Below are 21,803 nucleotides of genomic sequence, written 5' to 3' on the forward strand. Positions count from 1 at the left end.
CCAGGTATATCAGCTAATGAACCAGACAGTTTCCCTAATGAGTCAAGCAGATCACCTGCTGAAAACATTTCCAAAACTAATTCATTCATCAGCTGTGATCCATCTTCTGAAAGCAGGGGGTTTAACCTTGGCCTTGGTTCCTGTCCCAACCGAGGCTTACAGGTTTCATAGCCAGTCTAAATCAAAAATGAAGAACTTACATTCTGGAGGACAAGGACAAGGAATTTGGTTGACCATCTATAAAGAACTTCTTACTGGCTTCCATAAATAAAAATTTGTTACCAAGAAATAGAAAATGATATCATTTCATTGATTTTGTGATCTAATACCTGGCAGTTAGTTGATCCTTGATAAAGGTTTGTTGAATAAATGAATAGGGAAGATGGATGGATGGATGGATGGATGGACAATGAACGAATGGACAAATGAAGGTTTTACAAATATACGCTTGTAGATTTTACTTTTATTTGCAAGTCGGACTTAGATTTTCTCTCAAAGCCAACTCCACCTTGCCTTTCTTAAAGAATTGCAGACATTTGCTGCCAAACCTGTAAGGAGCCATTATGGCTATTGTAGTTTCTAACACCTTCAGTAACGACTATAGATTTATCAGGCTGAGCATTTGAAATACACAGGGCGAGGACTTTCCATTTTTCTCCCGAGGAGACAAAGATGAAAATTCCCAGTTTTGACTCTCCTGCTACCAAACCTGAATTGGAGAAGGCGATCTTGCCCATTCAGCAGTTATATGAGTCATCCAGGCTACATTATATCCAATTGGGAAAAGAGGTCCATAGTGCACCTCCCCGCTCCCAGAGACAGATTGGGCTTCCATCATACTCCCAGATGGTGAGGGACCATAAGGCAAACAGAGGGCCAAGCACAAGCTAGCACAAGCCCCACCACCACCCCCAACCCCAGGTGGGATATGTGTGATATTCCTCAGGCATTCTTGGCTGCTCAAGTACAAAGAAAGGGGGAAAAAAAGGTTAATTGATAGAGATCACACATGATCTCTTGAGTCTCCATCAGTTTGCAAATGTCTTAGTAAATTACAAGAAAAAGCCAATCTTATCAATAGCCTAATCTCCAGAAACCTATGGACTCAGTTTTCTGGAGCCCTGATATCACCTTCCCGCTCATCAGTGATGTGGGGAACAAAGGCAAGAAGGAAATGGCAGGTAAAATTAATTTCTTTATAACCTGCATCCCATTTACTTGAGGCAAATACAGAGGATAGCATTTCTCCAGGAACTCCCTCCTCTCCTAATGTTGATGTCTTACTAGAGGAAAAACAACCTTAACTTGACAATAGCAAGGTCCCTAGCATCTCTTTAGCATATCAAGGTCCTTCTGGAGGCCTCCTTTTTGTCTTTACTTCCCCCAAACTCCACAGTATATCAGCAGTCACTCTTCACAACCCCAGTGCAGCACTTTCTGCCCCTGGGTCCTGTCCCCTTGCTTTAATAAAATCACCTTTTTGCAACAAAGACATCTCAAGAATTCTTTCTTGGCCTTTGGCTCCAGACCCCCTCCAACTCCCAAACCCTATCACCTGATATGCATAAAATATCTTCATGTCTTACAGGAATTGGTACAACAGGGTCCACACTGAACTTATACTCTATGCCCTTCACATAAATTAGCTCATTTATTCATCTTAACAATCTTGTGAAATAAGGATTATTAATGCATTTTACAGAGGAGGAAGTGTGTTTGGGCAGGGGTTAAGTAATTTGTCCAAGTTCACATAGTTCAATAACAGTAGGGCTGGGATTTGAACAGTCTGGCTTCCTGTTCTTTCTGCCTTTGCAAATTGCTCCTGGGTCCTTGCGAATTCTAATCATAGCAAGAACAAAAATTAACATACATAGGTGTGTATGGAAGGATGTGAGAAAGCATAATTTGAATGCTTTGTTAAGCATCAGAAAAGAAATGTTACCGTTGCCTAAGCGGTAAGAGAGGAGAGGTTATTATGGCTTTGTCAACAAATGGTACCAACTCCCAAATTCATGGGCACCTGCTGACAGGTCGAGCGCCCAACTCGCCGTTGGGCTCTCTCCTAGCCTTACATTAACTGTGAGTCATTTTCCAGTTATCTGAGATGGTTTCAAATCTCATTACAATTACTACTAGAGGCAAGTACTGACTATTCATTCACCTATGTTAAGAACTCTGCTTCAACTTTCTTTTGACTAGTGTTTTCATTGTGTATCTGTTACCATCCTTTTATTTTCACACACACACACACACACACACACACATATATATATATATATATATATCTTTTTTATTAAAATATAGTTGACCTACAGTGTTCTGTTAGTTTCAGGTATACATCATAGGGATCTGACAATTCTATACCTCACGAAACGGTCACCGTGATGACTGTAAGTCAGCATCTGTCACCATGCAAAGCTATTCGATGTTATTGGCTATATTTCCTATGCTATACTTTTCATCCCTGGGTCTTTTTTATTTTATGACTAGAATTTGTGCCTTAGCCTATCTATATCTTTGTATTTCATGTAGGTATCTTCTAAGTCGCGTGTGTTTGCATCTTTTCTTTTTATCCAATCTGACAATTTCTTTCTTCAGTGAAGGGTTTAGACCTTTCATATTCAGTGCAAATATTGATGATTGTATTTAAGAACGCAGTCCTACTAGTCATCTTCTCTTTGTGCATCTGTTATTTATTACTCTCCCCCTCTTTTCCTGCCTAATTTTGAGCTGAGTACTTATTGCAATTCCATTTTATTTCCACTCCTCCCTTTCCAGTCATATATGTTCAAAAAATTATTTCAGTGGTTGCTTAGGGTTTATAACGTATCCTAAGCTTATCACGGTCAATCTTAGAACAGTACTGTACCTTTAACATATAGCACAGGAGCCCCTCAGTCAACTTCCCTTTTTCCTCTCCAATCTTTCATCTTCTTGTTCCCACACAGTTTTCGTCTGTATGTGATATAACCTACAAAAAGACTTTATTTTTACTTTTGGTTATCAATTTTCTTTTCAAATGATGGAAATAAGGAAAATACAGTCTTTTATCTTTACCTTTATTTTTTTATTGTTTCTGGAACTCTTCATTTAGTTGTGCATATCCAAATGTTCCCTTCGATACAGAGAACAAACTGATGGTGGCCAGAGACAGACGGCATTGGGGGACGGACAAAAACGGTGAACGGGGAGTGGAAGGCTTCCAGTTAGGGAATGTGTAAGTCATGGGGATAAAAGGGACAGCATAGGGAATATAGTCAGTTGTAATAGCATTGTGTGGTGACAGATGGTAGGTAGCTACACTTGGGGTGAGCATAGCATAACACATAGACTTGTCAAATCACTGTGTTGGACATCTGAAACTAACGTAATATGTATGTCGCCTATACTTGAGTTAAAAAAAAATTTCCTTTACTATAATGATCCTTCTATGGAAGAACCTGTTAACACTTCTTGTAGTGTAATCTGCTTTCAAGGCCTTCTCTTTGTTTTTGTTTGCTTCAAAAAGTCTATTTGGGGGCACCTGGGTGGCTCAGTCATCTGAGCATCCAACTTCAGCCCAGTGCTCAGTTCGTGAGTTTGAGTCCCACATCGGGCTCTCTGCTGTCAGGTCAGAGCCCTCTTCAGATTTCCTATCCTCTCTCTCTCTCTCTCTCTCTCTCTGCCCCTCCCTCCCCCCACCTCTCTCTCACTCAAAAATAAATAAACATTTAAAAAAAGCCTATTTTGCATTCATATTTAAAGGATGTTTTGGCTGGGTATAGAATTCTCTACTGATTAATTCACTTGTGAAATTAATTACTGAGAGAATAATGTTAAAGTTTTTAGTTATCATTATGTATTTGTCTATTTCTATTTACTTCTGTCAATTTCTTGGTTTATGTGCTTATAAAGTTTGTTATTAGGTGCATACACATTTAAGATTGCTGTGTCTTACAGTAAATTAATTTGAAGGCTGCTAAGAGAGTAGATCCTGAAAGTTCTCAGCACAAGGGAAAAAAAAACTATATATGAGGTGATGAATGTTAATTAAATGTATTGTAGTAATCATTTCATAGTGTATGTATTTCAAGTCATTATCCTGAATACCTTAAGTTTATATCTCAGGAAATCTGTAAACAAACTTGAAAAAAAATATTGACTCCATAAATTTACCTTGTTATCTTTAGGAAATATTTTTTCTCTGTCTCTAGTAATTCTCTTCAACTTGAAAACTACTTTGTCTGTTATTAATATAGCCACATCAGCATTCCTATGTTGAGTGTTTGTATAGTGTATTTGCTTTCCATTGCTGCATAAAAATATTTCCACATACTTAGTGACATAAAACAGAACACATGGACTATTCACAATGTTGATCAAGAGTCTGAGCGTGGCTTAGATAAGTTCTCCGCAAAGTCACAATGACTATCACTGGCAGGGCTGGGTTCTCATCTAAAGACCTGACTGAGAAAGGATCCACTTCTAAGCTCATGTGGTTACTGGCAGAACTCAGTTACTGAGATCTTGTTGGACTGAGCGACTCAGTTTGGGGCCAGTGGACTGAAGGCTACTCTCGGTCCCTCTCTGATTGCTGGCTGACGGCTGCCCTCAGTCCTTACCACAAATGCTTTACTTTTTCCCAATTTTTTACTTTCAACCTGTGACTTTATGTTCTACTGTGCTACCTACAAATAGCATATGGTTCATTTTTAATTTTTTTTGCATTTATTTCTTTTTGATAGAGAGAGACAGAGCACAAGTGGGAGAGGGGCAGAGAGAGAAAGAGACACAGAATCAGAAGCAGGCTCCAGGCTCCGAGCTGTCAGCACAGAGCCCGACACGCGGCTCGAACTCACAAACCGTGAGATCGTGACCTGAGCCGAAATTGTATGCTCAACCGACGGAGCCACCCAGGCGCCCCTGGTTTATTTTTTTCTTTTTATTATCTGGTCTGGCAATCTCTACCTTTTAATCGGGGTGTTTGGGGCACTTTAATCGAGTTATTGATCTGTTTGTAACTGAGTCGTATGTGTTTTTAAAATTTGTCCTGTGTGCATTTTGTTACTCAATTCTTCGTTTGCTATCTGCTTTGTGGTGAATGAAGTGATTTATTTTAGTGAGCTAGTTCATCTCCTCTAGAGGCCTCATTTTATTGTGCTTCATTTAAATCACACTTCCCAGGTATTGCGTTGTTTACGAATTGAAGCTTTCTGGCAACCCTGTGTCAAGCCAGTCTACTGGCACCACTTTTCCGACACCATTTGCTCATTTTTGTGCCTGGGTCACATTTTGGCAATTCTCACAATATTTCCAGCGTTGTCGTTATTGTGGTGGTGATCTGTGATCAGCAGTGACAGCTCACTGAAAGCTTATATGATGGTGAGAACTTTTTAGCAAGAAGGTATTTGTTAATTACGCTGTGCATATTTTTCTCACGCATAATGCCATTTCGCACTTACTAGTCTACCGTATAATGTAAACATAACTTTTATAGGCACTGGGAAAACAGAAAAGTCATTTGACTCTCTACTTCGATATTTACTTTATTGCAATCGTCTGGAACCGAATGTGCCGTGTCTCCAGGGTCTGCCCGTGTTAACTTTTTCATCATGTGTATTATTTGTATGTGTATGCATGGTTTCACAAGAGATGACAATATGTATTTTTGAGGTATCAGAGACATTCCTATTTTTCTAAGTTTATTTATTTATTTTGAGAGAGAGATAGCAAGAGCAAGGGGGGCCAGAGAGGGAGGGAAAGACAGAGAGAGAGGGAGAGAGAGAGAGAGAGAGAGAGAGAGAATCCCAAGCAGGCTCAGCACTGTCAGCTCAGGGCCCAACCTGGGGCTCATTCTCACAAACCGTGAGCTCATGACCTGAGCTGAAATCCAGATCGGATGCTCAACCCACTGAGCCACCCAGGCACCCCTGTATCCGAAATATTCTACTTAAATATTCTACTACTTGTTAAACATTGTAAAAGCCTTGGAACAATATACTCACGATTGATTACCATCTCTCTGCCTTTTGGGCTGCTTTTGCCCTATATTTTACTTTTACATAGATTCAAATCCCACAGTATATGGCAATAATTTTTACTTTAAACATCCAACTATATGAGTTCCTGTCATATTTGCCATTTTTAGCGTTCTTCATTTCTTCCTGCAGAATGAGGTTTTTGTCTAGTGTCATTTCTTTCAGCTTGAAGAGCTTTATTCGTTATGTCTCATCAGGCATATCTTCCGAAGCAAATGAAGCATTTGTTTGTTGGAACTTTTCTTTCTTTTTTGTGTTTTAATTTTTTTAATGTTTATTTATTTTTGAGAGAGAGCGAGAGCGAGAGCGAGAGCGAGAGAGAGAGAGAGAATGCGAATGGAGGAGGGGCAGAGAGAGGGAGACACAGAATCCGAAGCAGGCTCCAGGCTCTAAGCTGTCAGCACAGAGCCCAACGTGGGGCTCAAACTCACAACCTGTGAGATCATGACCTGAGCCAAAGTCAGCCGCTTAACCGATGGAGCCTCCCAGTCTCCCCGGAACTTGTCTTTCTTTTACCTATATTTTTCAAGGATATATTCTCTGGGTATGGAACTCTAGGTTTGTTTTGCCTTGTCTTGTCTCTCTGTCAGTGCTCTACAAATATTATTCCATCATCTTCTAGCCTGCGTGATTTCAGATGAGAGAATAGCTGTCATTCTTATTTTGTCTTCTGTATGTGATGTGTCTTTTTATTTTCTGTCTGCTTTCAAAAATGTCTCTAAATGTGGTTTTCTTTGCGCTTATTCTGCTTAGGTTTGCTGAACTCATAACTGTGGGGTTTTGTCTTCCATCCATTTTGGAAATTTTCCAGTCTCTTCAAACATTTCTTTTTCCTTGTTCTTCCTCTCTTTTCCTCCTGGGGTTCCAATTACACAAATGTTAGTTCACTTAATAATGTGCCACATCACTCAGATCCTCTGTTCTTTAAAAAAAAAAAACCACTCTTTTTTTCTGTTTATGTTTTTCTTTTGGATAATTTCTACTGACCTTCCATTAAGTTCACTGATTCCTTTCTCTGGTTTGGTTTGTTAATAACCCACCAAGGAAAATAATTCTTTTCATCCATTATACTTTTCATTCCTAGCTTTTCCATTTAGGTTTTTTTTTTAATAGAAAATAGAAATGCCTCTGCTGAATTTTCCTTTCTGTATTCTCATGTTATCTACAAAATTGTGTAACATTAGCCATAGTTATTTTAAAGTTCCTTTCATAATTTCAATATCTGGACCACCTCTGTGACTATTTCTGTTGACTCTTTACTCTCTTGATAATAGGTCATATCTTCTTGCTTTCTATGCATCTCATAATTTTTTGTTTAAATTTTGAAATGATTTAAAACTTACAGAAGAGTTGCAATGATAGTGTAGAGAATTGAAGGATACTCTTCCCCCAGATTCCCCTAATGTTAACATCTTACGTAACCACACAGTTCAAAACTAAGACGTTAACATTAATACAATACTATTCATTAAACTATAATTTTTATTCAGATTTCCCTAGCTTTTCTGCTAACTCTGTTCCCGGATCCAATACAGATACCACATTGCATTTATTTGTCATGTCTTCTAGTCTCTTCCAATCTGTGAAATTTCCTAAGTCTTTCCTTGTCTTTCAGAGCCTTGACATTTTGCCTCATGGTTTTTGATTGAATGTCAGACATCTTGGATAAAAATACAGCGGAAGCTGAAGTAAATAATATTTACTCCAGAAATAGGACATCCCGTTTTTTCTGTCAGGCTTCTGGTTTGTGGGTTTGAGATGATCTAGTTTATAGTTGAGCTGAATCAGGGCTTGGTTGTTGCTTTCATTAGATTTGGTTTATTGTAGGCTTAACATTATTTGAGGGCAGTGTTAGAACCTTACCTTCACCAGGGCTTGGGGTCTGAATTCCTATAGGGTTTGTCTCAATTCCGCTGCTCTTTGGTTTTAACAGATTCCATATGTCTGCATTTCAAGAAAACTTTCACAGTTCTCTTGCCCTTATGCACAATATTCTGTGTGAGCACTTAAAGCTAATGAAAGAGTTCATGAATAGATTCAGACTCTATTTCTAGGGTTCCTACAGATCTTACCCATCATTCCTATCCAATTTCAACCATTAAAATTTCATTAATATTTTAGCTGTTTTCTTCTTACACATATCTATCATGGCTTCCTCCTTCTGCCACTATTTTACAATGAAAAAAATAACATTTTTATGGGCCTCTTCTTTCATAGGAGGGCTATGTGATTTTCTGAATTTTAGTTTGTGTGTGTGTGTGTCTTTGGCTCTTTGGTTGGCTTAAGAACTATGATTTTGTATGTTATCCAGATTGTTCTTATTGTTAGAGTGATAGCAACACTTTCTTATGATTTTCTACACCCTATGTAGAAGTTGAAGTTGGCTTTTGTTGTTTTATGACTTCGAATTTTTAAACACAGAATTATCTAGAATATCTTGACTGACTCATTGGAGGTTTGCACTGTTTGGTCATCTATACCTCTAACTCCTTTATCCATAAATCTAATTTCTTTTCTACATCATGTCAACAAAAATCAATTCTCTTACTGGCTTCCAGAAGAAATCAGCTCACATCACATTTTTAGTAGGTTTTAACTAATACTTTAAGTGGTCATTGGGAAGGGGATCATTTTATAGAACTTTCCTGTCATCTTTCCTTCTCCTTTTTCTTCTCTCTGTTCTTTACCCCCTTCCCTCCTGACATCACTGTTGACAGGCCTTTATTTTCTTTCTCTATTAGGCTGAGAAATCGGTCTTAATTCATGTTCCCACACTTGTACCCTAAAGTGACTGGTACGATGAAGTATGTTCCATATAACCAAATCTATCCTCTGCAGGAAGCAGTTGGGTTTATAATTGCAAAATCTTTTTTCTTGTTTTGTTATAAAAGAAAGGAATGGATATCTGTATGGCATAAGGTTGGATTCTATGACTCATAAGCCTCCTTCAAGTCTGAGACCCATAGAGAAGCATAGAGGGGAACAAGGAGAGAGTTGAGAAGGAAAGCCACATTTTCTGCATGCCCACTACAAATTCCAGAAAAACAGGGGCGCCTGGGTGGCTCAGTCGGTTGAGCATCCGACTTCGGCTCAGGTCATGATCTCACGGCTCGTGAGTTCAAGCCCCACGTCGGGCTCTGTGCTGGCAGCTCAGAGCCTGGAGACTGCTTCGGATACTGTGTCTCCCTCTTTCTCTGCTCCTCCCCAGCTCATGCTCTGTCTCTCTCTCCTTCAAAAATAAAAAAAGAACATTTAAAAAAAATTAAAAAAAATAATAATAATAGTAACATTCCTGAATATTATTTAAGGTTTGTTATTTCTCACGCCGTCTCCTTAGCACATCTATGGCTTAGGTAATTTAATCCTACCTATGAGATCCTATTTTCATCCCATTTTATAGGCGGAAAAAACAAGGCTTGGAAAGGTTATTTCTTGCTCAAAGTTACCCCACTGGTGGTTAGTGGAGTGTAGACCAGGAACTGGAACCCCAGGTAGGCAGACTCCAGAGCCTGAGTGCTTAATCACTACTAAGAGGCCAAACATTTTTTTGGTATGCTTCCACGAACCTTAGCACCTTAGAGGGTCGGTATTTTTACTGCCTCATTTGACAACCGAGAAAACTCCAGGAGGGTCAGAACTAATTTGTTCTTGGTCACACATCCTGTAAGTGTCAGAGAGCCAGGGTGCGACTGAGCTTGTGTATCCCTCAAAGTTCTGCTCTTCAGAGGATGCCCTGGGCATCCAGCTGGGTGTGTTTCCATAACGGGTGGTGACACGGTCTAGCCAGGAGGGAGAGCGGTTTACCGAGAAACTGTGCCATGAGGGCAGAGATGAGAGGTTCTGGGCCAGAACCCACCTCTGTGGTTCCCTTATCTCTGTAATTGCAATTCCTCTCAAAGGAGCAGCCTCTTTTCTTTAGCCCAAAGCTGGTTGGCAGTTCTCACTCCCTTGAAACTTTCTTGGGACAGATCATTGGCCGACAGTGGCCTCGAACAGCCGTTGCAAGGAACACGAGACTCAGGAGCATCTGACCGAGTCGATGCCAGCCGTGTGTAGGCTAATGTATCCCTGAACCAGACCAGGAACGGTGGAATCAACGGCTGAATCTGCGGTGACGGGAGGTGGGGAAACAGATGTACCTTGACTGAAGTTAGCCCAACATCTGGTGAACCTGGCCCATTGCTTCGTAATTAATCTTGGTGTTGAATCTAATGACATGATGGGATTGAGAAATTGAGCAATTTGATTGGACACATTTTGATAGTTTAATTTTCAATAACACACGGTCAGAGCTTGTTCGCATAATTACTAAATAGATTAATATGCCAATATCTCTGACCAGCTGGAAGGGAAAGATTTAGGCCTTCAAAGATCTCTGACGGGGCTTTAAATTAAAGCTGATGTTCTGGAGCGAATGGGGTGCAAACCTCTGGAGAATGAATATAAAGTCAAATCAGGGCTAGTGGTGAAAGCCTTGGAAATGGCAATTTTATCATTACCCCTAAAAATAAGCCTTTCATGCCTGTGGAATCCCAATTTGTCTGCAGAGGCTTTATACCACACGTTACAGGACCTTTGGGAAACCCATCATGCCTTCCTAAGGTGTTTGAAATAACTACCACCGTGCTCATGATAGAGGTCAAGAAAAAGCATACCAATGAGTCAACAAGGGGCATAGAACATGGTCTCATGCCAACTCTTCCCCGAGCCTGTGGTCTCCTCTTTCAGATGGAGTGTTCTGGACAATCCAGTTGCTGCTGTCTGTAAAGAACAGAAAGGAGGAAGCTAAGGGCCTCCACGCCAGTGACCCCATGACACGCAGGAGCCAGGAAGCTGATACTGCTTCTTTGTGGAAAGAGAGCAAGGGTCTGTCACCGAGAGAGACCAGGATCAAAAGCAACACAGGTTCATGAGACAGGAAAGCAAGCAGGTTGACTCGGCAGCCAGATGGCCTGAGCTCGTGATCGACGGGAATGAGCTGCTTCGCAAAGGCGAGCCTCAGTTTCCTCATCTGCACCGCGGGGCGTTTGTAGTGCCGACGTCAGAAGTAAGGCCCATGAAGTGCTTAGAACAGCAAGGCCCGCCCCATAAACCTGGATAAGTGTTAAGCAGGTTAAAGAAACGTGATCCAGGAGGATTCTATAGACTCAGGTTAAGAACTCAGGGAAGGTGGTGGGGAGGTCAACTTATCTTTGTGGGGAGGTGGAGTGGATGGTAAGTGTAAGGGAAGGTGGGGAGGTTTTGCCCATTTTCCCTTGTTCAGGGTCAGGTCATGAACCCTCGGGTCCCCCCACCTTGGGTTTTCGTCAGTACAAGGGCAAGGGGAGACCACAGAGCTTCTAAGGATAGAGGCTGGGTCTTACTCTTCTAACCAGTGAGTGGGACCCGGCATGATATCGACGACTGGTGTTTGTATGGATAAAACATCGTAGTTGGCCACCCCTCCCTGGTTCTATTCCCCTTTCCTTTTTGTGAGAAGGAGCAACCACACCCGGCCAGTATCTAATGAACACCCATCAGTAGCTTAGACAAAAGGACTGAGCATCACTGTCCATCGGTCACGATCTGCAGGCCTTGGCCCTACCCTGCCCCCTGCAGCCTGGACGTGAACTCCCAGCCCCAGGAGAGGGTGACTGGATGGCACCTGCTTGCATCACAGGGGAGAGTGAGGATGTCCCAGGGCATGTGGCCTCCCTGAGGTCCATGGAAAAGCATGAGACGGTCCTCCCCCCAACCCAAGTCAAGTGGTCCGTAGAAGGCAGGGCTTTTTCTTTCTCTTTCTGCCCTTTTCTTCTGGGCCTTTATGGCTAGAACGGCTCAGCGCTCTGAGCGTTGCGGTCACTTGAAGACGCTTCCAGAGGAAGATGGCAAAAAAGGTGGAAACGACATGAGAGGGAGACCGCAGCTGTCTACACAGTCCCACCGCCTCCTTCCCGCGGCGACCCCCCTTCCCGCCCCCTCCCTCTTGCCCCCCCTCACTTTCTCACATATGCTTTGGAAATCAGAGACTGTCATCAAGGCCATTAGCAACGTCTATTCTGGGGATGTACAGTACAAAGCTGAGACCTGGTATTTACTGCTGACTGACAAGTGGAACGTTTTAGCTGTCGCCGGGTGGGGATGCGACAGAGGGGCTGGAAGGCTGGAGAAAGTCTGCTCCCGTTCTTTCCTTCACTAATCTAGAAAAAAAAAAAAAAACCCCACAACACTGTTTTAAGTGAATTTGGTGCTGGGGGAGAGGGTCGTGACTGGCAGCCCCTGGGGGGGCCCCCTTGTAAGAAATGGTGCTCAGGGGGAGGCTGTCTCTTACGAACCACTTATCGTCTGCCAGGTCTTTTGTCTCGGCGTCACCTGTTCCAGCTCTTGGTGGCCATCTGATAAGAAGAATGGTGACCGGGAGGATGACATCCTTTGCATCCGCCTCTGAGGAGGTCGGGCTGCCGGTTTAGCTATCCCTGGGGCAAGGATTTATTTTGTGCATTTCCACCTCGCTATGAGAAGGGGGCGAAGTCATTTTCTTCTTCTGGCAGGAAATTCGATCCAGTTCAACAAACGTGTATTGATTTATTGAGCACCTACTATGTGAGTGGCTGTCCCCCATGCAGAGTCAATGAAGAGCTCCTGCTAAGCCATGGAGACGTGGCCCAAGGCCGAGAAGATGCGTAGGAAGGGAAGAGGGGGTGCAGAGCGCTGGGCAGCAGCCAAGGGGAGAGTTGGATCTGGGAGTGGAGAGAGCCCTGCGTTTGAATCCCGGCTTCGCCGCCTACCAGACCCGTATGGTGGCACGTTTATTTTCTCTGAGCCTTGGCCTTCTCACCTAGGAAGTGGGCTTAGTAATTGCTACTTGGTAGAGGTGACAGATATTAAGCAGCAGCGAGGAGCCGTCGCTCGTTTGCTCCTGCAAACACCGTGTGCCAGAGCCAACTCGCCCCAGAAAGTTGGCGGACAAATCCAGCCCCCTGCTCGGGGAAGTGTCCCTCTTGTGCCGCTCTTACAGGCCTCTCACTGCACACGGCGGGGAGTGACCCCTCTCGGACGTCCACCTCCTTTGTTCCATGAACTATTCGGAGTCTGTGTGATCCGCCTACAAAGTCATTAACGCTGCCTCACGTTCCTCTTGCCACAGGGAGGAGGCGACTCCTGAAGATCTACGCATGTGGCTTTGCTTTGTGTTTCTCTCTTTTTTTTTTTCTTTTTCTAAACTCATTTCTGGATTTACAGGATCCTTCCGGAGCACGCACAAGCCATGCTCTGTGCTAAAGAGCGCCTTAGGCTAAATCCTTCAGGGTGTCGTGGGCCAGGGTTATTCCGTGTCCGGCCAGTCTCTGTTTGCTCAGATCCCCGGGCAGAGGCCTGTAGGGCAGTCTTTGACCCCCCGCGCATGGCTGGCTTCCGTGTGCTGTCACTGAGGCCGGGAATCACCGGTCTGTCCCTATCCCTGTCTTCTTCTGGAGCTGTCTCTGGAGAGCCAGAATCCCTGACGAGGGAGTCGCCACAGGCCCTTTGCTCAGACACGACACCCACGGCCTGCTCTGGCCCTGCTCCCTTCCAGGAGCTGAAGGTGCTTGTGCCAGACAGGGAGAAGCCGGCCCCGCGGGGACCAGTCCCCGTTTCCCTGCATCTGGAAGCGGCCTCCATGCAGCCGGATGGGCAAGCGCATGAGGAGACTGGCTTCCAGGCCTCGGGGAGCGAGCCGTCTCCTGCAGCCGGTGCAGAGCTCCAGGGCCGCCGCGTCAGAGGTGGACCTTTCCGCCAGGCCAGCCTCCGGGTGCTCGGGCTCGTTTGCACATCCAGAAGCCCCCACCCCTCCTTCCCCCCTCTTCCCAAAGCGCTGCCTCTGTTGTGGATGCTGCTGCACAGACAGCATTGTGTCTGCCCCTGATGTTCTGTGCTGCATCTTAAGTCGGATGAGGGAGAGTCAGAGCCGGGGAAGGGAGGGCACGTCCGGCTTCAACCGGACAGGTGTTTCTCAACCGACCCTTGCACGTCCCTGGGTGCTGTAGCCCGCGCTGAGCCTGGGTGAGGTTCATCTGGGGGGTACATTGGAGTGAAGTCTGTCAGCACGTACAAAAGGACGGAAGGGGATTTGGTGTTTCTATAGCAATTATGGCGGGGGGGGGGGAGTGGGGGGGGTGGGAAGAATATTGCTGATGAAAATAAAACCTGCAAATGTGCCCCTGACATGTGACTGCTTTATTCTCTGCTCTCAGACAGGAGAGGGAGACAGTTTGCTCTGTGTTTGATTCAGGTTTTTTGAAAAGGGAGGCAAACTGACAGACAGGCAAGAGACAGATACAACGAGACGCAGAAGGAGGCTTGAAGTTCGGGAAGAGAAAAAGATTACAAATGGGCAATGATCCCAGAGGCTGCAGAAACTCTGGTTTTCTTTTTCTTTTTTCTTTTTTTTTTTCTTTTTGGACTTGTCGTAGGGAGTCTGCAGTCTAGCACATCCACTAGAGGGTGGGGGTGGGAAGTGTGGCTGGGTGGAGCTGGACCAGCGTCCCCTGGCTCGGCTCGCCTTTTTTTTTTTTAACCACTAGCGTCCCTGGAGCCCTTACCAAGGGCCTGACGGCTGGTGCACCTGCCGATGGAGCTCTGGAGCTGCTCCCCTGGGACCCACCAAAGGGAACCGGACGGAAACTAAGTTGACGTGCAAATACCACTCCCTTTCGCCCCAGATGCCATTCCTAGAGCTGGCTGGCACCCAGGAGGGAGACCCCACATTCCATCAGCAATGGAATTGCTGATTAAGCACTTCCCACCCTCGGGTCAAGGACCCTGTGAGCAATTCTTAAAATAATTCTTAAAATAAGCATTATTTTAAGGGGACTGTCTGGCTGGTCGTCACATTACGATGCCAACCAACCAGTCTTTAAAGAGAATTACAAATGTGGCAGAAGTGAAGAGAAGCAGACAATGAGGAAGGCTGGAGTGTGCCAGAAAGGCGTCACAGAGAGAGTAGGGCTGGGTCGGGACCTTGAAGGGCAGACAGAATTTAGAAGGCAAGAAAACACCACCAAGGTGCTAAGGCAGTACTTCCTGGAAGATTTCCTGAGGTAGGAAAGCCAAGCTGGCGGAAGGGTATGGGGGCGGTTGGGGTTACACAGTCGAGGCAACCCAATGTTGGGGGGTAACACGGCACAGAGGAGGGTGCGCTCGGGGATCTCCAGCCAGGCAGGCTGCCCTGTGAGGGGGGAAAGGGGTTCCACATTTCAGTAAGCTTTAACCTTCTTTCTAAGACTAGCAATTCATATCTAAATTTTCAAGGCTCTGAGTAGTCCTGCACTAAGGAAATCCTTTCACTTAATTTAATCCGGAATTTAAAAATGTTTAAATGTACGTCGCTACAGATTTTGTTTTTTAAATGCCTCTTACCAAGCCTCGGAACGAGTGTTCTAAGACTCACACACACAGGGAAACACAAACACGAAAGCCAGTGTCTTGGGCTCTCTGGTCAGGTCATCTCTGATCTGTCCCCACCTTGGCCCTTATTTACCTATGACTATGTTCACATCCCTTAGCCTCACTGAGCTATCCCACCGATTGTCGTGAAGGTAGAGTGTGCCGTGAGGCAGGTGTATGCAGCCCCATTGGGGAGACCACACTCACTGAAGGCTGGCAGCTCAGGGCAGGTCGGGGGCCTTCAACCTGAAGTAGTAGAAAATAGGGGGTCCATTATGCGTATCGGGCCACCTAATGAAGCAGCTGTTGACAGACGTCAACAGGAATGTCAGGGTGGGTGGGGAATCCATGAGGCTGGGACGTTGTTTCGTCCCCGTCACACTTTCACTCCTTCGCAGGGTCCCCAAGTCAAACGGACCTGCTGGGGCTCTATCTATGCTATAGGTCAAGGTTATAAGATCAAGCCAAGTCTGTGCATTGGTTTTTCCAAAGCGGAAGCAGGAGAGACCCCAGGGCCGGGCCGGGCAATTACGCTGTGGTTGCCTCTGACGACGTAGGGCTGGGGAGGTGCGCCTCCCGTTCCCCAACTGCGATGTGGTGAGAGCCCCAGCTCCCCGGGGGCCGATACATTAAGATCCAGCACAGATTGGTGCCGTCTGGACTCTCACGCACATCAGCACATCATCAGCTCGGGGAGCGATTGCCAGGGACCGAAGGGCACTGTCTCGTATTATTTGCATCGTGGCACAGGTCTTTCTACAACTAGGAAAACGGTGGCTCGGACAAATGGTGACTAGTCCAGGGTTACACGGCAGAGGTTAAATGGTGGAGTCGTAAATTCGAACCTGGGTCGTTTCCCTTCGAGTAGAGGGCTGACTCCCCACCTCCACGAGGCTGGCTCTCATCTCCACGGCCCGTCTTCTCCTACTGTCCTGTATCTGAGAGGCATTGTGCACGGTGACAGGCTGGTACTGGGGCAGGAGCTACGCCGGCCCCAGAAGGCAGCACTTCCAGAACACAACTGCGTTTCCCAAGCCAGCCAGGATGGGTGCGTGGAGGCAGGCACCGCAGGCTAGCTCAGGGGTCAGAATGCTGAGATTTCCCGCTAGGCTCGTGTCGGGCTCGGGTCGGGACAGTTCTCTTTACCCTGCTAAGAGGGTGAGGAAGAGAAGCCTGGAGGGGCACCTGGGTGGCTCAGTGGGTTAAACCACCGACTCTTGCTTTCCACTCAGGTCATGATCTCACACGTTGTGAGTTCGAGTCCCACATTGGGCTTCATGCTGTCAGTGGGGAGCCTGCTTGGGATTCTCTCTCTCTCTCTATCTCTCAAAATAAATAAATATTAAAAAAAAAAAAAAGGAAGAGGAACTTGGAGCCTGGAGGAAGGAATCTGGGAGCCTGTCCTTTGCTCAAACTTTAACATGCATATGGGTCTCCTGGCTCCATTAAATGCAGATGCTGACAGTACGTCTGGAGGAGCCCGAGGTTCTGCATTTGCACCGAGTTCACAGATGCTGCTGGTGCTGCTGCTCTGGGGACCACGCTGACCAGGTCTCCTGGGAATGTATCGTCTGTGGGTTTCAGGCGTGTTATTGGGGTAAGGGTTGTGGTTGACGAGATGGTGATTGGTGCAATCCCCTGCTAATTCCGGGAGGGTGGGGAGGATGGGCAGGGATTCAGCCTGAGAAGCGAAAGTCTTTCCTCTGCCAATTTTCTAGGACATCTCTGCCCTTTGGCTCCACTCAAAGCCTCACTGTTCTACAAGGCTCGCCTTGGACTCCCCTCCTCTGAGCCCTCTCTGACCAGGTCAAGACCCCAAGCATCTCTCTCCATAGCAACACTGGGCTTGTTATCTCTCGCCGTCTATCCTCCCTGACAGTTGCCTTAGACTGGTTCTGGAATGGCCTCATCTACGTATGTCCCCCTCTCTCCGATGAGACAGCTCCTTAATCACCTTGCCTGGTATCTGGGATGCCCTCCAAAATGTTAAGTAAATGAATGAATGAATGAATGAATGAAGTGAAGCCCCTTTCAAAATGTTCATTTCTATTGAGACTCCCCGGGAGGGATGTTTAACAATAGCTTCAGGTGTCAGGGAAACATTTTTATCTGCTTTACATTTCGGAGGTCTTCCCAGGGGCCCAAATTCGGGGGGACAGAAAGCAGAGAGGGCTGGCTGGAGAAACTTCCGTGGGGCACAGAGAGCAGCTCAGAGGGGCGTGTGAATTTGCTCCGTGAATCAGGAGGATGAAAAGTATGAAGCCTGCCGCCAGGAAGCCGTCCATCCTCGGCCCAGGCCAGAGTCGGCAGCTCGCTCTCCCCTTGGCTTCTCACAGGTCGTATTTCAGCCTCCACAAACTCCATAATCTTCTGCTCACGCTCCCCTTTTGTCCCCCGACTGTGATCTCCATCCCCAATAGCATTCATCAAATCCGTGAAAAGGTCCCCCTCCTGTCCCCTGAGGGGGTGGCTTCCCTGGGGGAAATTGGGGGAGCCTGATAAGCTTTCCTGCTGGCTAATCAGTTGCCTGCGGCCAACACTAGCAGCCCCGGGCTCCCGGAGGGCGTGGGGATAGATGCTGGCCTGGACGAGCAGCCACAGCCAGCCGAGCCAGCGCTGAGAACCCGGCGGGCACACTGCGTTCTGTTTGCCTGCTTTCCCTGGACGGAGTTTCCCCAGGACCCCTGGAGCGTAGGTAGCTCTGGTTCTATCCCTGTGAAAGAGACCCAGATCTTCTCCTGTTGTGGTTTGTTTTCAAAGACCACCAGCTTGGATTGGATGTAGGCTGTCTTCGGTCCTCCTCCTTTCCCTGCGGCCCATCTTTTCTCTCCCCAAGAGTAGAGGCGGGGCCATCCGTGGGGATGCTGGACCTTCTGAATGTTTGCTAGACTCTCAGTTCCAGTTGTGGTCAAGCGGTCTGTGCTTGCAAAGGACCCTGGGAGAATCCGGGGCCTCACGATCGCGAAGGGGTTTGGAGAACGGTTGATGCTTCCCGGACTGACCCTTCGCTGCACGACACTCTCAGGACTCTGAAGCAGAGGCCCGGGGGCTGGAGAACGCACCTCCGGTCCCTGACCTTCCTTTTGGCCTCACAGACCCCTGACCCTCTTTCCTGAGCTCTGCAGCCGGCCAGCCTCTCCACCGCCGACCCTCGGTGGGTCCCTTTCCGCGAGTACTTCTGAGCTCACGTCTCGCTTCCAAACAGCCCCCTTGCATTCATCTCCTTCCAGATTTCCAGCTTGATGAAGGCTCAGATGAAGAGTTCCAGAGAACAGATGGGAGGTTGTCATTACACGTTACTGATACACAGAACTGCTTCAGCCTCACGCATGCCAGTGTGTTCAACCAAACTCGTAATTCTTCCTCTGTTCCCCAGCCTGAGCCAGGAGCTCAGCCAGCTTTGGCAAGGAGTGAAAGTATGAGCTTTCTAGGGGCATTTATATAAAACATGCTAGGATTGATGATGAACTAGGGAACGAAACCTTTCTTCTTTGATTGGGGGAGAAAAATACTGTTGGTCTCCAATTCCCTTGCAAGATCTAAAATCAGAAGTCAAAAACATGCTAGCCTAACGTGGGTGTCACTGCACTTGCTTAATGTGGGAAGTTTCTGGAGATGGGCTTCTTTGTCTGGTCCCAGAACTCCCCAAGGGAGCGTGTTCTAGCAACCCCCACAAGGTCACAGCCTTACACCAGGAGAGAAAGCTGCAGGCACCTTACATTTTGCCTTTGTTTATTTGGCAGAGGAACGCACACACTGGCAGAGACGGGAGGGGACTAGCCAAGGACTAGTTAGTAGAAAAAGTGGGAACCGAACTCAGGTCTAGTTCAATGCTTTTTCAGGAAAGGACAAAGACACCACATTGTACAGAGAAGCATTTTTTTAAATTTTTTTCCAGAGGAAAGATAATAGGGGTGGCTTCTTTGTAAAATTTTATACAAAGACTCAGAATTTTCCTTTAAGCCTGGCATGGTTTCATAATGTGCCATTAAGAAAGGACATCAGCTATCTCCTGGACAATCTAAAACTTTTGGTAAAAAATCCACTTTGCCTCTCTTCAAATGGTCTGAAGAGATAGGGGGAAAAAACATTTTTTTGAACTTTTTTCCTATATAAAACTTGGTCGTGGGGCATTTGAAACCTTGATAGAGGGACTCATGGGTGGCTCAGCGGGTTGAGCGTCCGGCTTCGGCTCAGGTCACGATCTCGCGGTTCTTGAGTTCGAGCCCCGCGTCGGGCTCTGTGCTGACAGCTCGGAGCCTGGAGCCTGCTTCCGATTCTGGGTCTCCCTCTCTCTCTGCCCCTCCCCTGCCTGTCTCTCTCTCTCTCTCTCTCTCAAAAATAAACATTAAAAACAAAAACAAAAAAAAAAAAAACAAAAAAAAAAGAAAGAAAGAAACCTTGATAGAAATAGTGAGGCTGGAAAACCTCATTTGGAAGTTGGCCCAGGGTCCAGACTTTTCTTTTTCCTGCCCTGTGAGAAGGGGAGACTTGTATACATTTTTCCAACGATGTTCCAGGAAATCTCTCACGGGGTATGGAAGTTTGAAACCGAAGTGCCAATCTGTCATGGAGAAGAGAGAGAAGCATTTGCTTCAAGGAGCCACACATCACCAGACTCTTCTCTCTGAAGGAACGTTTCTTTTCTCAGCGTGCATTTGAGCGGAACGCTGCCCACAGACCACTGCTTGTTCCTCTGTAGATGTCTGAGTTCTTGTCTGGAGTCGGCTCACGAGGAGACGGAGGAGGTAGGCCCAGGCGACAATGGCAGGAGCTGTACCGTAAGTCCTCGCTTCCCACTGGAGAAAGGACCGGCCAGAGGAAACGCCCAGGGATCGGAAAACAGCCGGAGCACTTCTACGCTTTGGCCACCATAGCATGACGTGCCATTGAACACAGTGAACTTGAAGAGATGTTGAAAATGAAAGGCAGCAAGTGAAAGAGAGAAAACGCTGTTGCAGATTTTCGGGCCTTAGGGTGAGGACGGCGTGGGATGGGCAGGACTCGCTGTGACGGGTGATGACCAAGGAAGAAGGCAGTGGAGTTAGCAGCAGGCAGCACCTAGGGGATTAAGGAAAGGAAGTGACTGATACTACCTGCAGGAGTGGGAGCCTGCTTGACTGGAGATCCAGAGAGCCATCAACTGAACAAAGGAATTCGGGAAAGGAAATCAGCTGAGGTCTGCCTTCTGCTCTCAGCGCTGATAGGAGCTCTCGCCCCGACAACACGATGGGCCACCCGGGTAGGTCGCCGTCCCCTTCCACAAACATACGGAGGTAGGTCTCGACCGGTATGCGGCCACAGGGTCTTTACGCATTTTTCTGTAGGTTCACCTTCGATTTCCTAAAAAACCTTACACTCTGCGAAGCAGCCATGCAGAGCCAAAGTATGTGGACCGGTGTAAAGGGGGAAAGCGTGTAGTGAAAAGATAAGGGCTAGCCACTGCTTCGCCAAAGACAAGAGAAAGGGGAGACGTACGTCTCTTTATGGAGCAGATATCTTCTTGATGAATTTACATGAATTGATTTTTTTGAAGTTGGCAACCTTCCTCCCCCTGACTCTTATTTTCCTCTCAAATCAATGAATGCCTCTCCGTTTGATTTTCTATAATCAGTGGCTTGCCATAAGCATTTCTATCCTACATTTTAAAGACCTGTAAATAAACACTAGAGTGCCCCCGGAGGAAAAGATCCTTGAAGGCGTTCTTTGATAATGCACACGAGCAACACTCAGTACATCTCTGACAGGTTTCCATTTCCGTGTAAACAAGTCTTCCTAAGGGGAGCCATTCCTCAAGTGGAGGATCGGATCCTTCCGGAAGCCCCCATTCCGCGCCAGGCTTAGGCGGGTGGCGAGGCTAAGCTTTGTCTCCATGGCGTCTTGACAACAATGGGCTCTCCTCACTTGGATGTTCAACAGCCTCTGGGAACAATGAACTCACACACCATCAGTGAGCATCCAAAGTCACGTAGTGCTCTTGACCTTGCCTTTCAAAAGCTGATCCTTATTAACCATCAGCCGAGGTGGGGAGTCGCTGAGACAACCCTCAGCAGCGGGGTGACCCCTGAGTTGTGTCTGCTCTGAGATGATATAACCCCAGAGCTTCAGGGCTGTGAGGGTGGTGATTTAACAAGTCATATGTTTAAACAACGTGACGGCACACGGCCGTTCGAGGGGTCTTTGAAGTACATTTCTAAATAATGGGGGAAATAATGAACACCTCTCACAAGTGTATTTAAGTGACACATGCATTAGGATGGGGGGGGCCGCTCTGGTACGTCTGGATAATGAACATTTTTTTCCTGTGCTCTCATCTGCTTTCACTTCATGCTTCAAAAATGGTCACTCCGTGAGCAGACCTCTGGACGCTTTGTAAACAGAAGG

This window comes from Acinonyx jubatus, chromosome E4, assembly GCF_027475565.1.
Source record: "Acinonyx jubatus isolate Ajub_Pintada_27869175 chromosome E4, VMU_Ajub_asm_v1.0, whole genome shotgun sequence".
In the NCBI taxonomy this organism is placed as follows: domain Eukaryota; kingdom Metazoa; phylum Chordata; class Mammalia; order Carnivora; family Felidae; genus Acinonyx; species Acinonyx jubatus.